Source organism: Cyprinus carpio, chromosome B4 (assembly GCF_018340385.1).
Source record: "Cyprinus carpio isolate SPL01 chromosome B4, ASM1834038v1, whole genome shotgun sequence".
NCBI lineage: Eukaryota > Metazoa > Chordata > Actinopteri > Cypriniformes > Cyprinidae > Cyprinus > Cyprinus carpio.
In genome coordinates, this window is record NC_056600.1 from 25,606,496 (window position 1) to 25,620,882 (window position 14,387).

Consider the following 14,387-nt stretch of genomic DNA (forward strand, 5'->3'; position numbering starts at 1 on the left):
GTTCAGTTTCCCTGCAGGAAGTGCACATACCAAGTTCAATGACGTATTAATGAAGGATTAAAAGGGGTTATATACAAATACAAATTCAAACACTGAAATGGTTATGTGTTGTTTTAACAGTGAATTTGCTTTCACTACTACTTTTACAGAGACACCAGATACATCTCATGCCAGTCAAGGCACCACACACAGAGGACTTCAGCAGTCAATTGAGGGGCTTTACCTTAGTGTGAGGCAGCGGAAGCAAACCCTTGAATGGTATAACTACAGAATATAATAGGTTGATATATTCAAGCCACGGTATGCATCCTACTCCACCAAAAAATACATGTTACATGCTCACCTCCAACAATGTGGCGGGCAGTTCGCATGACCCTTTGCAGAGCTTTGCGGTTGCCAGCGGTGCTGTTTCCAAACCAGGCAGTGATGCAGCCCATAAGAATTCTCTCCACAGTGGAGGTGTAGAATGTTCTGAGGAGGCTGGGGCTCATTCCAAACTTCCTCAGCCATCTCAGGAAGAAGAGGCGCTGATGTGCCTGCATTGCATCTGCATCAGTGTGCGTAGACCATGTGAGATCATCTGCATCAGTGCACTGCATCAGTGTGCGTAGACCATGTGAGATCATCACTGATGTTAACTTAAAGCTGTTTACCCGCTCCACAGGTGTCTTGTCGATAGTGATGGGTGTGTGTTCTCTGCTCTGTCTCCTGAAATCCACCACCAGCTCCTTGGTCTTGTCGATGTTGAGTGAGAGATGATTCTCCTGACACCATTTAGTCAGGGTGCTCACCTCTTCTCTGTAGGCCGACTCATCATTGTCGGTGATCAGGCCTATCACCGTTGTGTCATCAGCGAATTTGAAGATGACGTTGGAGCTGTGTGTGGCAGCACAGTCATGTGTGTACAGGAGTGGGATGAGGACACAGCCCTGAGGAGCACCAGTGTTGAGGGTGAGCGGGATGAAGTATTGTTGCCCATTCTGACCACCTGACTTCTGCCTGTTAGGAAGTCCAGGATCCAGCTGCACAGAGATCTGTTTAGTCCCAGAGTCTGGAGCTTCGCAACAAGTGTGGGAGGCACTATGGTGTTAAATGCTGAGCTGTAGTCCACAAACAGCATTCTCACATAGGTGTTCTTATTTTCCAGGTGGGAGAGAACGGTGTGTAGGGTGAAAGCAATAGCATCGTCTGTTTGAACGGTTGCTTCGATATGCAAATTGTAGCGCATCCAGTGAGGCAGATGTAGTCTCTGATGAGTCTCTCAAAACACTTTGCTGAAGATGGGTGTCAGAGCAACGGGCCTCCAGTCATTCAAGCATGTGATTTTATTTTTTTTCGTTGGTATAGGCACAATGGTGGATTTTTTGAAGCACGAGGGAACCACAGACAGAGAAATGGAGAGGTGTTGAAAATATCTGGGAAAACACAGGCTAGTTGGAATGCGCATGCTCTGAGCACACAGCCTGGGATGCCATCAGGACCCGCAGCCTTGTGGATATTCACCCGGATGGGGAAGGATGGGGTTACATCTGCGACAGAGATGGAGAGTGCACTCACCTCTTCTGCAGCAGCCGTGGGAGTGCTCTCTGTGTGGGCGGTGTTGTGAGCCTCGAAACGAAGTTATTAAGCTCATCTGGTAGAGAGTAGCTGGTTTATTTCCTTTAAAATCTGTGATGTTATTGATGCCCTGCCACATGCTTCTTACATCATTGGTGTTGAAATGTTCTTCAACTTTGTTTTTATATTGTCTTTTTGCGGCTTTGAGGGATTTCCTGAGATCGTAACTGGCTTGTTTGCGATCACCAGCATTTCCGGATTTAAAAGCAGATGCCTGCGCTGACAAGGCTGCTCGAACATCGCTATTAATCCACGGTTTTTGGTTGGGGTAGATGTGGATTGTTTTTGTCAGCACTACATCTTCTACGCACTTCCTGATGAAACATGTTACAGTATCTGAGTACAACTCTATGTCGTCATCAGATGCTGCCCGAAACATGTCCCAGTCCACTTGATCAAAACAGTCCTGTAGTATAGCGTCTGATTGGTCCGACCAGCATTGAATTGTCCTCTGGGCGGGTGCTTCCCGTTTCAGTTTCTGCCTATAAGCAGGCAGGAGCAGAATGGAAGAGTGATCCGATTTGCAGAAAGGTGGGCGGGAGAGAGATTTGTAGGCATCCCGGAAAGGAGAGTAGCAGTGGTCCAGTACACGATCACCACGCGTGTTGATGGTGATGTGTTAAAAATATTTTTGAGCTATTGTTCTGAAGTTGGCTTTGTTAAAGTCCCCTGTAACAATAAACACCGCATCTGGGTACATGGTTTCCTGCTCACTTATATTCCCATACAGTTCCTTGAGTGCCTGGTCTGTGTTGGCTTGAGGGGGAATGTAAACAGTGGTAATTATGACCGCTGTGAATTCCCTCAGTAGCCAGAATGGTCAACACAGAAGCATATGAAATTCCAGATCAGGGGAGCAAAAGGATTTAATAGAGTGTAGGTTCCTTTCATCACACCACGAGTTGTAAGATAAAGAAACAAATGCCACCACCTCTGCTTTTCCCTGTGAGCTCTTTCGTTCTGTCCGAGCGGTGCACAGAGAACCCCATAAGCTCGATGGCTGAGTCTGGAACCACTGCAGACATCCAGGTTTCTGTGAGGCAAATAATGCAGCAGTCCCTTGTTTCTCGTTGGTATGAGATGCGTGCCCGCAGTTCACGGAGTTTGTTGTCCAATGACTGAAAGTTAGCCAACAAAATGGTTGGAAGTGGAGGTCAGATGGGACGACGTCTGAGTCTGACAAGGATGCGGGTGTCCTGACATTTTATCCTACCCGTCAGATTTTCCTTCTTCCCTCTTCCCTCTTTTCCGGCAGCGTTTCCTCGGTCATGACCGTGTGGCCCAGACAAATGGCTCTGATGCGGTGTTTGTAAACAAAGTGCCGGCGTTCAAGAACTCAAAGTCCGGATTGCATTTTGCGATGTAAAAACCTATGTTTAAAAGTGTGTGTCTGTCGTAGACAGCTATACAAACAACATCTAACATGTAGGACAACAAAATAACAAGTAAAACAAACAAAAAATTGCAAAGTTTACTCGGCGCTCGCAACACAGCCGCCATGCTCAGTGCCATCTTGGATATATAGATTTGAATGGGTGAAAAGTTCTTTGGCCTCATGAAGCAGTATTAATGTGTAGTTTCTCCTTAATATTATCTCTTTTGTATTTTGAGATGTAGACAAGGGAAATGAGGAACTTTGTTGTCTCTTAAGAAGAAGACTGTCAGAGGTGTCAGAAAGGTTTCAGGTGGTTCTCCAACAGTACAAGACTGCTTTAGGCCCTGAGGCCTCTGCCCTACATCTTGAAGCAGAAGATCAAAGAGACCTCAGTAGTCCAGACACCAGTGAGAATGAAGAAGAAAACACAATTTAGGTAATTAATTTATTCATATGTATATTTGTTTGTTTTCAAAAATAGACCAGGGGTGTTCCATCAAGGTGGATAAAGGAAAAGCCTGGCTTAGGAACATTGCAGGGAAAAGTTGCAGCAACGTCAACAGGCCCGTCTCAGCTCGACTCAAAGCGGGCTGATGCCGTCACTGCAACTCAGCTTGTCAATTTGGCAGATGCTGATTTTAGAATATAAGGCATGGCACCTGTTTCAACAGCCAATCAGCTTGTAGCAAAGTCAGCTGGTCAAGTTACTAAACTTTCGCCTGGTTGAAGTTTTGGATGGAGGAAAGACAGGATCAATTCATAGATTTGTTTGAGGAACAACTGTGTCTGCATGACACAAGCCTTAAAATTTACTCAGCTCTTCAGGGCTGCTTATGTACTCCATGCACAAGCACTGGACATGCTTATTCAAGCCTGGTTGAAGTCAACGTTGACTAGACATGGCTAAATTTCGTAAGTGGAATGGCTTGAGCCTGCAGTTAAAGTCAATGTTAATTCAAGCCAAGCTTTTTCAAGAGAGCACAGCTTCTATTAGCTGCGTTAATGGAATATTCCCATTACTGTTGATGCTTTACACACCTCGTTCATTCTAAAACAGCTGAGCTTCACCTTCTTATCCTACCTTTTGCATTTTTGTTTTTCTGTATTTTCCCAGATGGAAGCTGCCCAAAGGACTGTATTGAAGGAAATGGACTTGCCTAGTATTTGTGTATTTTTAGTATGTTGATAGATTTACTACATCAAAGTCTGTATGCATTCTATATTGTTGAAAATTAAACCTGTCTGTAGATTGCCAACCAATTCAGAAAGCACATGAATGCTCCTTGAAGATGCACAAACCTCTTAGTATAGGTGTACCAATCTCTGCCACAAGTTTTAACTTTGCACATATATTACCAGATGTAATATCATGACATGATATTTGGGTAGTGTAATCATACTCCTTTAAGACAGACCCCCCTTTGATTGCGGTGACTTTGTGACCTTTCCTCTTGTGTAAAACTCAAGGATAAAGTTTTGACTTGTATACAACAAATGTTAGGAACAGATTCCTAAGTAATTTGAGCACTCTCAAGCTTCCCAGGCATTGAATCTTGTCAGTTTTGTTGACCTCATGACATTCCCTGTAGCACAACCCTCAGACCAGAATGTAAAGTTTGATATCGTCCATTGAGCAGATTTGCCATGAAATCTGTTAAGCAAATTCATGAAGATGACTTTGGTGACCTCATGATGTTTCCTCTATCACCACATTTAGGTCGAAATGTAAAAGCTTATTCTTCATTACTTGCATTTTCCCCACATTCGCTTATTCTGCAGTGCAGCAGCAGAGGGTCTGTGCCTTTTTTGTCCAGAATATTATTATAGGATATAGAGGTATGGTGATTATAACTGTTGTGTAACTTTATATTACTGCACCATAGAAGATAAACATCATAACAAACTCTTTCTTAAAGATGGTTATTTCATTTAAAATTGGTCTGTCACTGTCAGTTTTACAGGGTTTCGGTGGGTCCTTAAAAAGTTAAACCAGTTATATCAAATTTATGGCCATATAAATGTCTTAAATGGTATAAGACAGTCCTAATTTTGTTTTTTTTAATGATTTTTCTCGTCTCTTTTCTTAAAAGTAGTTGAAATGTGAAGTTTAACATTTTATAAAACTTTGTTTTTGTAAAAATCTTGTCTCTGAACTGTAAATCATGCATTTCACAGTAAAAAAGTTTTTTTCATTCACTCATGGTATACATTTTATTTGTGCAGGTCGTAAAAAGCTCTTTAAAAGTCTTACATTTGATTTTCAAAATCCTGCAGATACTCTGTTATAAGCACATTGTGCATTACACTTACATTACGTACTTGTGTAATGGATTAGATAGTATGTAACAGAGAAATTGTTATAATTTTACTTTGTTGCATGTTATTACAGTTGACAAATAACTTGATTCCCTGTTCTGCTGGTGCTTTTCAAGTGAACTTAAGCACAAGGTCCAGTGTTAATAAATACAGACATATGGTTTGTTTTACCAATATGCATACTCATAAAGTGGTGTATTTACACTGGAAATTGTTGTGAACGACAAAACAATAAAGTATTTTTCAAAGATGACCATTTTATGTTTTCAATTAATTCCCAGCGATATCCTCTACATGATTGCACAGATACTATTTAAAATGAAATGAGTTGGATGATCACATCACTAAATCAATGATGAACTGCCTTTAACTGAGAAATGAGTGTTTACTATTGTCCTTCTGCATTATCAACACACTATTTTCCTATTTAATACTGTAAAACTGCTTTGACACAATCTGAATTTTTTAAAAGCACCATAGCTTTGTTTAAATATAAAATGTGATTTCATATTTAATACAAGGTAATAGCTGCAGGAAAAAGAAAGGGATATAAATTTAGCATATTTATATGTGGAATCTTGTTTAATTTGACATCACACAGCATTATTCATTCATAACTTTATGGCATGTCTTTTTACCTATCTTCAAACATAGGACCAACTGTTCTAGACACCTCTGGACCCCAGCTATCTTGTGAGGATAGTCACTATTGGGCACTAACCGGGGATGCTGTCAAAAGTAGCCCAAAAGCTATATTCTCCCATTTATCAATTATACTTTTAAAATCTGATAGCGCCCATGTCTTCCCCAGCCCCTAAAACCCCTAGGAGTTCCTGCAGTTTTATACTGCAATCTTCTAATTATTTCTATAATAACCCCTATAAATACAACTAATTATATACACTATTAACACTTGAAAAGAGACAGAAATGTAGATGTTTTTGGAGGGATGCTCATTTTTAAATCATACTCTATTTATTGCATCAAATTTTGTTAATACTTTACTATATTTATGGTGTGGATAATTGTATCATTTAGTATTCATGCAACCATACATATTGCTGTTATAGTTTTTAATAACAACCATAAAACAACTAACAACTTCTACTACTCATATAAATAATTATAACATCATTATTTCAAAAATAACAACCATACTACAGAAAAACACATAACATACACCTCAGTGGCTAGTGTTTGCGTATTTCATTTCATTCTGGTACCCTACTTGTTCTACAGATCTCTAGTGTTAAATGCTACAGATTTTAACAGCGTTGATAATGTTTCTGACAGTTTTATATATATATATATATATATATATATATATATATATATATATATATATATATATATATATATATATATATATATATATATATATATCGTTAGCCTCATAGCATAATTGTCATTTTTTTTGGCCCAATTGAGATATCTGCCTAACTTTACTGTCCTACCACTGCTGCATCATCCTGCCTTTCTGCCTATGTCCTTAGCCAATCACAACACTTATTAGAATCCAAAAACACTATCTGCCCAAGTCATCTCTTTTGACTTAGGCAGTTTTTGATACAAACAAAAATGGCAGAAAACATGGGAAGACAGATGTCCAGAAGTGATGTATTAGCTCTTCTGTTTGATTCGTTTTCATCTGGTAAGAGTTCATATTTCTTAAATTTTCTAGACACTAAATGTAATTTCAGTCAATCAAAGGGATTATAAACTGTGTATTTAAACTTGACTATTTTTGCTACAAGATATGATGAAGTAGCTAGCCAACACTAGCAAAATATAACCTCATTTCTGGTCAGAACAAATCTTTACAGTTAAGAAACATCACCATAAAAAGACATTTAGGCAATTTTAGGCAAGTAAAGTAATTTTTCAAGCATTTACTCTTTATTTTAAGTGCAAATAAAAGTAAAAATAGTAAAATAAAAAAGTAAAATAGTTTTTTTTTATATAAATTAGACATTTTGACAAGACATAAGAAGTATTTGGTAAGTTTTAGATTTTTTTTTTGCAGTGAACCTATGAATTTAACATGATTTACTGAGTTAAAATACTCAACAGCACTCCATTTTCTGCTTTAATGTCAGGAAATAAAGTTGATACCCATGTAGTGGAGTTTAGAGGATTTAGATGAGAGCAGACCTGAGAAAGAAGGTAATGACGTAGACATGGGGCAACAGATAGAAGAGGAAACAGCCAGTAAAGCCTCCAGAGCTGAATCAGATCCTGATTTATCATCAAATAGTGAAATCGATGACACTGTCTTTGGATGAGGACTATAGACCTGAGAAAGATGACAGCCCAGATAATGGTAGTGATACAGACACAGCTCAAGGAGCTGTCAGTGAAGGAGATGCAGGAGATGTACTTGAAACTTCTGCTGTTCAACGTCATAGGCGCCCAAGGCCAGATACAGATGGTAGACAACCAAAATGAGTAATGCCGCCGTGCGTACCGCCGCCGCAGGGCCGCGGCGTTAACTGCAAGTCAGTCGTGTGTTAAATTCATTCGCGAAACTACCGCCAGGTGGCGCAAAGGGACGGATTGCGAACTGAATGTAATTGTAAAATGAGATAAAAGGAGGAGGTAAAACAACAATAACATTATGATATAACATTGTACCATCTTTAAAAAAAACATTCAAAAATGTACAGTGAGTTAATTTCAAAATGTAGGATAGTCTTAGGCTACAGTCTACTCATCAAAAATTAAAAGAAGACCTTTACACAAAGGATCTTATGCTTGCTATTGTTATTAAACAGTCATTAAATATAAGGCCTATATATACGGATAAAAAGCTAAATGTTTTCATTTCGGTTCATTCTTGGTTTAAAAAAAAATCCTTCAGGTTCCATTTGCAGATCGAAATGAGAACGGTCCAGCATTTAGCAATTATTATTATTAATTCTGTTATTATTCTTGATTTTTCAAACTGCTAACACTTTGCATTTTTGAATTATGCCTTTACTGTGTGACCAAAAATTGAGTATTTCCTGTTTCAGCTGTTTGATCGCGCTGGTGCCTCACGCACATTCATTGGAAACAGTAGCCGTTCACCGTGCCATCCAGCGCGAGCAGCGGTCCACTTTGGCATATTTTTGTTAATTACGATTTTTTTTTTTTTTTTTTTTGTCGATACTGAAACACGCGTGAACTACAAAGCCTATTTTTTCCTAATGAATAATAGTTGAGCTTGAAATAGGCAACATCACTTATATGGAAACGTTTGGATTTCTCCCGAATGAGAGCACAACCTTACCTTATGGTTCGCTTTAAATTATTATTCATTTAATTTTTTGTTTGTTTGTTTATAGTTAAGCCTATATTATTATATACTGCAATTTTATTTATCCATTAGAATTATATATTTGTAATTATTGTTCTGTTCTGATAAATTTGTTAAATTTAAAGGATTTGTTGTAAAATGAAGAGAACTAAAAATATCCTGTTGGCACATTATAACATTATTAGGCCAGCCGTTATTATTTCTAAATGTAATAAAATGCAACTTATACATGACTTATATATATTATTTTCCTCACACAAACTTAATTTATTTTTTAGCCTGTTTAAAAAAAAAAAAATAAAATAAATAAAATAACATGCAGCAAACGAAAATAGGCGATTAATCGGTTAAAATTTGTTACTGTGGGGTAGGGTGACCATATGCGCCGTTCATACGGGACACGTCCCGGCCAGATTTTAATATTGCCTAAAACGTCCAAAGCAGTTTGACCAATAACATGCAGGTATTATACATAATCGACCAATCGTGGGGCTGCGCGTGAGAAGGCGAGATCTACATGGAACAATCAAAGCGATGCAATATGCGCACGTGTTCGTTCGTTTGTTTGATAGAATCGTCACTGCTCAAAAAAAAAAAAAAAAAAAAGAAAAAAGTAGGTGCGAGAGCGATCCGAAAGCATAAGGAGCCGTCTGCTCTGCTCCTCTAGCTCTCATGAATGTCGCACAACGATCGACCTGCAAACAGCCAAAACCTGGATATTTTAGGCAATATTAAAATCCTGGCCGGGACGTGTCCCGTATGAACGGCGCATATGGACACCCTACTGTGGGGTAATTATAATTATTATATACTTAGAAACAGAGTCTGGGCCTAATCTAGGCTATCCAGTGTTTTTAATTTTTTTATTTTCATTGCATCTGAAAATGACTTTGTGCAGCACATTCACTTCGCACGCTCAACCTGCCTCGCTCGTTGCTCAGCTTTGGACGATTTAAAAATGTTTGATATAAAGGTTGCTGTCCCATTTTATACAGGAATAGTTCATTTAAAAAAAAAAAAAAAATCGAATTATATTGTTAGTTCTAATTATATTGTTAACACAAGTTCATTTAGGCTATTTAACATGCACTGTGACATTTTACCCTTTTTAACTTATAAACCTCCTTGAGATTTTAAAGTCAGTTTAATAGTATTGAAGTTCAAGTTTTTTAAAAAAGGTTTTAAATGCTTAAATTATTTCTATGAATTAATAATATGTTATCATGTTTATTCTTGTAGAAAATAAGTGTTTATTATTTAAGAAAATAAGGGAAAAAAAAAGGACGATATATTATTCATATTTGTTTTGCTTCACCTATTTATGTAGGCTACAATTATTCTAAAAACAGTGTAAAAAAAAAACAATGTAATTAAAAGTGCCATCGGCCTGAGTAAATTTGATCGTTATAGAATTGTGACTTTAAAGGTTAGTGATTTAGGAGGTGAAAATACTGTGAAATTACAAATGTTATGGGATTTTAAAGCATAACAACTGAAGGTCTATGAGAGTTAGCCAATAAAGCATTTTTATAACAATGTTATTTTTTAAACAATGGCACTTAAAGTTTTGAACAAAAATATTATTTCAACCATATAGCCTGTGAATAAACAAAATGACTTTTCAATGAAAGAACACTGAGAGTTTGCTTCTGGTGTTTGGATTTGTACTTCAATAATGAGCTCCAAGTTTAGGAATAGACAACACAGGGTTTTTTTTATTCTTTCCATCTCTCTCTCTCGCTCTCTCTCTCTCTCTCTCTCTCTCTCTATTTAACTCTCTATTTAACAGCATTAATTTACAATGAAATATGTCTTCCTCCAGGTAGACTGAATGTTTTTCTGTCTTGCCACTTACGGACTTTGAAGCTGGGTTAGTTAGCGCGAGTCACGCGCTGTGAAGCGGGAGCAGCTGATGGAGGATTCCGCTTGGTCTTAAAGCCTTCCGCAAACGCTACGTTCACAAATAACAATGATTTTCGTAAAATAATGATTAATTATCAATTGATAATTTGTTATTATTATGGTCTTGTGAAAACAATAATATGGGCTGCGGGAAAAAAATGAATAAAAAGAGTAGGGCTGCTGTGAGTGCAAGTTTCAACCCAGTAACATGACAACAGACCGCTCCTCACAGCCAACAAACAGACCGAATTCAGTTCAGCTGGAGGGGGTTGGGGGGTAGCTCTGTATAGCTTGTGGGGGTTGATATAAATGTGTGAATCTCTTGTTCTTTCATATGGACAGTGTCTTATGAGGGTATCAAACTTGCAGAACAGGTTTAGATAGGACTCGTCATTTTGGTTTTAGGGCAACTTTGAAGAAAGGTTTGATCCACTTAAAATGTTGACTACTGTATAGCGCAATAAAGATTATTAGTTATTATAACTTCAGAGGAAGTTGCCTTAACTCAAAAAAAATAAATAAATAAATTTACGCAAACTGTTGCGTTAATCTTATTTTGTTTCGTCTAAACAATATTTTTTTTAGACTATGAAATATAAATTCTCACAGAATTTAGCCTATAACCAATATATTGAACCATCTCTTTATGTTTTTCTAAATCCCAAACAGAGTCCAGACATCACTATGATCCGTCTATGATGTTTTATAGGCTTTTTTAGATTTCCCTGTCCTCCCTGTCCTGCATGCGCATTAATAATTTTCGCACAAACACTTAAATATGAATAATTATTCACATTTTGCATATGCATTACAACGTAAATTATTTTTTACATGCAATTATCCAAAATAAAACCAAACAAGATTTGTAATGAAGATAAAACAAATAAGAATAAATGCTGCGCATGCAGTCAGCATCACTCTTGCACGCAGACATTTTAAATACATGCATTTAAATGCGGCTGCAATTTTATTTTTTTTAACTTAAATTCTATGTAAGCAAGTAACGGCGGCTCCCTTTAAAATCACTGAAGTTGTCTATTAATGAAGCTCTTTTTTACATCATTTGCACTTTGGTGATTATAATGAGAGAACTTGAGTTTAATCGTGAGGAAGTTTTATTAATCCGTCCATTCTTTAGAATTTCAATGATTTAGCTAAATCATGCAGGTTTAATTTATTCGTTTCTTGTTTTAATTAGGCCTAAATAATGGGAACGAAATTATACAGTGCCTCACATTTTACTAAAATAAAGAAAATAATTTATAAAACACGCAACAATTTCTTACAGACAAATATGTTTTCCCAAGAAGTTGTCTGTCAAAATAAAGGACAGGTAACGAATAACAAAAATGCATGTTGTTTTATTAAAGGAATTTTAAAATATAAATTAAAATATAGGCCTAATATATGAGAATATTGACATTTTGCATATAGATCCATGTAGCCTAGCTCACTAAAATAGCCACTTTTAATGCTCTGATGCAAAGTAAACCACAATTTCTTTTGAATAATATAACACATAATTCATATTATATAAATAATACTGCACACCTATTAAATGTGTCAAATCTAAAATATGGTGTAATACTGTGTAGCTTAGAGAAAATATAAGCACAGGCTCAGGCACAGGCTTGACATTTATCCTGCTTGAATTCGTTCTAAGAAATGCACATAACTTCATAATCACCAAACTTTCATCTGTGAATATTAACTATTTTAACTATAGTGTTTTTCTTTCATTTTCCCTGACTGCAGCCGTCAAATGTAACACATCAGCGAGGCAAAACTGACGTCTATTTGCGAAAATGTGCTTTGATGCGCTTGTCTGAAAACTTGTGATTAAAGCGCCACTCAGCGGTCAAAAGCTGCAAATGCACTTTGCAGACGCCGCGGCGGCGGTACGAGCGGCGGTAGAAGTAACGTTTTGGATGTCTACCTACTGTATGTGGAAGCGAGAGCTGATAAAGGAGAAGCGTCTTAAGGGGGAGAATTACAAGAATACAATGGGTCAGGAGAGACCACCAAAGACCATGGGCCCACCCTGCACATCACAGCACTGCTTAAAGTCAGAGAAACGAAGTTGTGAACTACTGACTGAAGAGCATAGAACAGATATCTTCAACAATTTCTGGTCCATGCCTTTCTGGGAGACACGCAAGCTGTATATCCAGACTCTAGTCCAATATGTGCCCATAAAACAGAAGAAAGGTGGTGTTGCATCAAGGAGAACAACGTCCCTATTATACCACCTGCAACTGGCAGATAGACGTAAACTACCTGTGTGTAAGAATCTTTTCTGTTCAACACTTGGTATCGCCCCCAGAACCATCGGATCATGGTTAAAATGCAAAACTGATCCGTGTAAACCCAAGATCAACAAGACTGGCCCATGTGTGCCCATATCAGATGTTGACCAGACCTTCCTGAAAGAATGGCTCTCTGGACTGGCTACAGTCCCATCCCATTACTGCCGTCAGGTTCCCTCCTATCAGGAAAAGAAGTTCCTGGAGCCGGGAACAGTTCTAAGTGATCTTCACAAGGAATATCAGAAAGCTGCTGGTGAAAATGGAGCGCGTGCTGTGAGTGAGACATATTTTCGAAATGTGTTCAGTGAGCAGAATTACTCCGTGTTCATACCAAAAAAAAACCCAGTGTGATGTATGTGTCAGTGCCAAGGTGGGAAATACAGATGAGGATACCCTTACTACTCACTTGAAATTAAAGGCTCAGGCTCAAGCTGAAAAAGCTAAGGATAAAAAGGAATCCAGTGACAAACTTTCAGTGTGGACAATGGACCTTCAATGCGTTCTTCTGTGCCCCAAGACAAAAGCAAGTACAATGTATTACAAAACTAAATTACAGATGCACAACTTTACTTGCTTCAACATGAACAACAAAGATGGATATTGTTACGCTTGGGAAGAGCATGAAGGCTCCCTCAGCAGTGAGGTTTTTGCCCATCTGCAGTCCAAACACTTCGAATCAATCCTAGAGGCCAATGGAAACATTGAGAAAGTCATTGTCTGGAGTAATGGCTGTGGATATCAAAATCGGTGTGGTGCCATCAGCAACACCTACCTTCATCTGGCCATGAAGCATGGTGTCACCATAGAGCAAAAGTTTCTGGTTGCTGGCCACACACAAATGGAGTGTGACTCCATGCATAGCCTCATTGAGCGGCGCATCGTCAAAGATATTCACACTCCACGTGATTACATTGTCATCTTTGAGACTGCACGAATACATCCATCCCCATACAAGGTGACCCAGCTATACCACAATGACTTCATGAAGTTATCTGGGGCCTACGTCACCAATATTCGACAAGGTAAAAAAGTTGGTGACCCCACCTCCGGGCTCTCCAGTACTTGGCTGACAACTGCCAATTACTCTCAGGAAATTCAATGACTTGCAGGCAATGAAACCAGTACTACCAAGAGTAGCCCACCAGTACTATGACAACCTCCCTCATCAATAGACAGTGTGAAAATGAGTGTGCACAACACCTGAGTGGAACTTGGTGGGAAAGAAACAAAATGAAAAACAGTGGTTAAGGTTAAACATTAAGAAACAACTTGGTTAGGGTTGACAAGTTACACATCTTGGTTATATTTAGGAGAATAAAAAAACTTTGGTTATGTTATGTTTGCACAGCACCTAAGTGGAACTTCAAATTAAGGGTGGAAAAGGAAAACAGTGGTTAAGGTTAGACATTAATAAGAAACAACTTGGTTAGGGTTCACAAGTTACACATCTTGGTTATATTTAGGAGAGTAAAACAACTTTTGTTATGTTATGTTTGCATTTTTTATGTAAGAGAAAAAATGCCTAAGTCATTTTTATTGGTTAGGCGATTGATGATGGATCTTTTTCTTTTTGCAT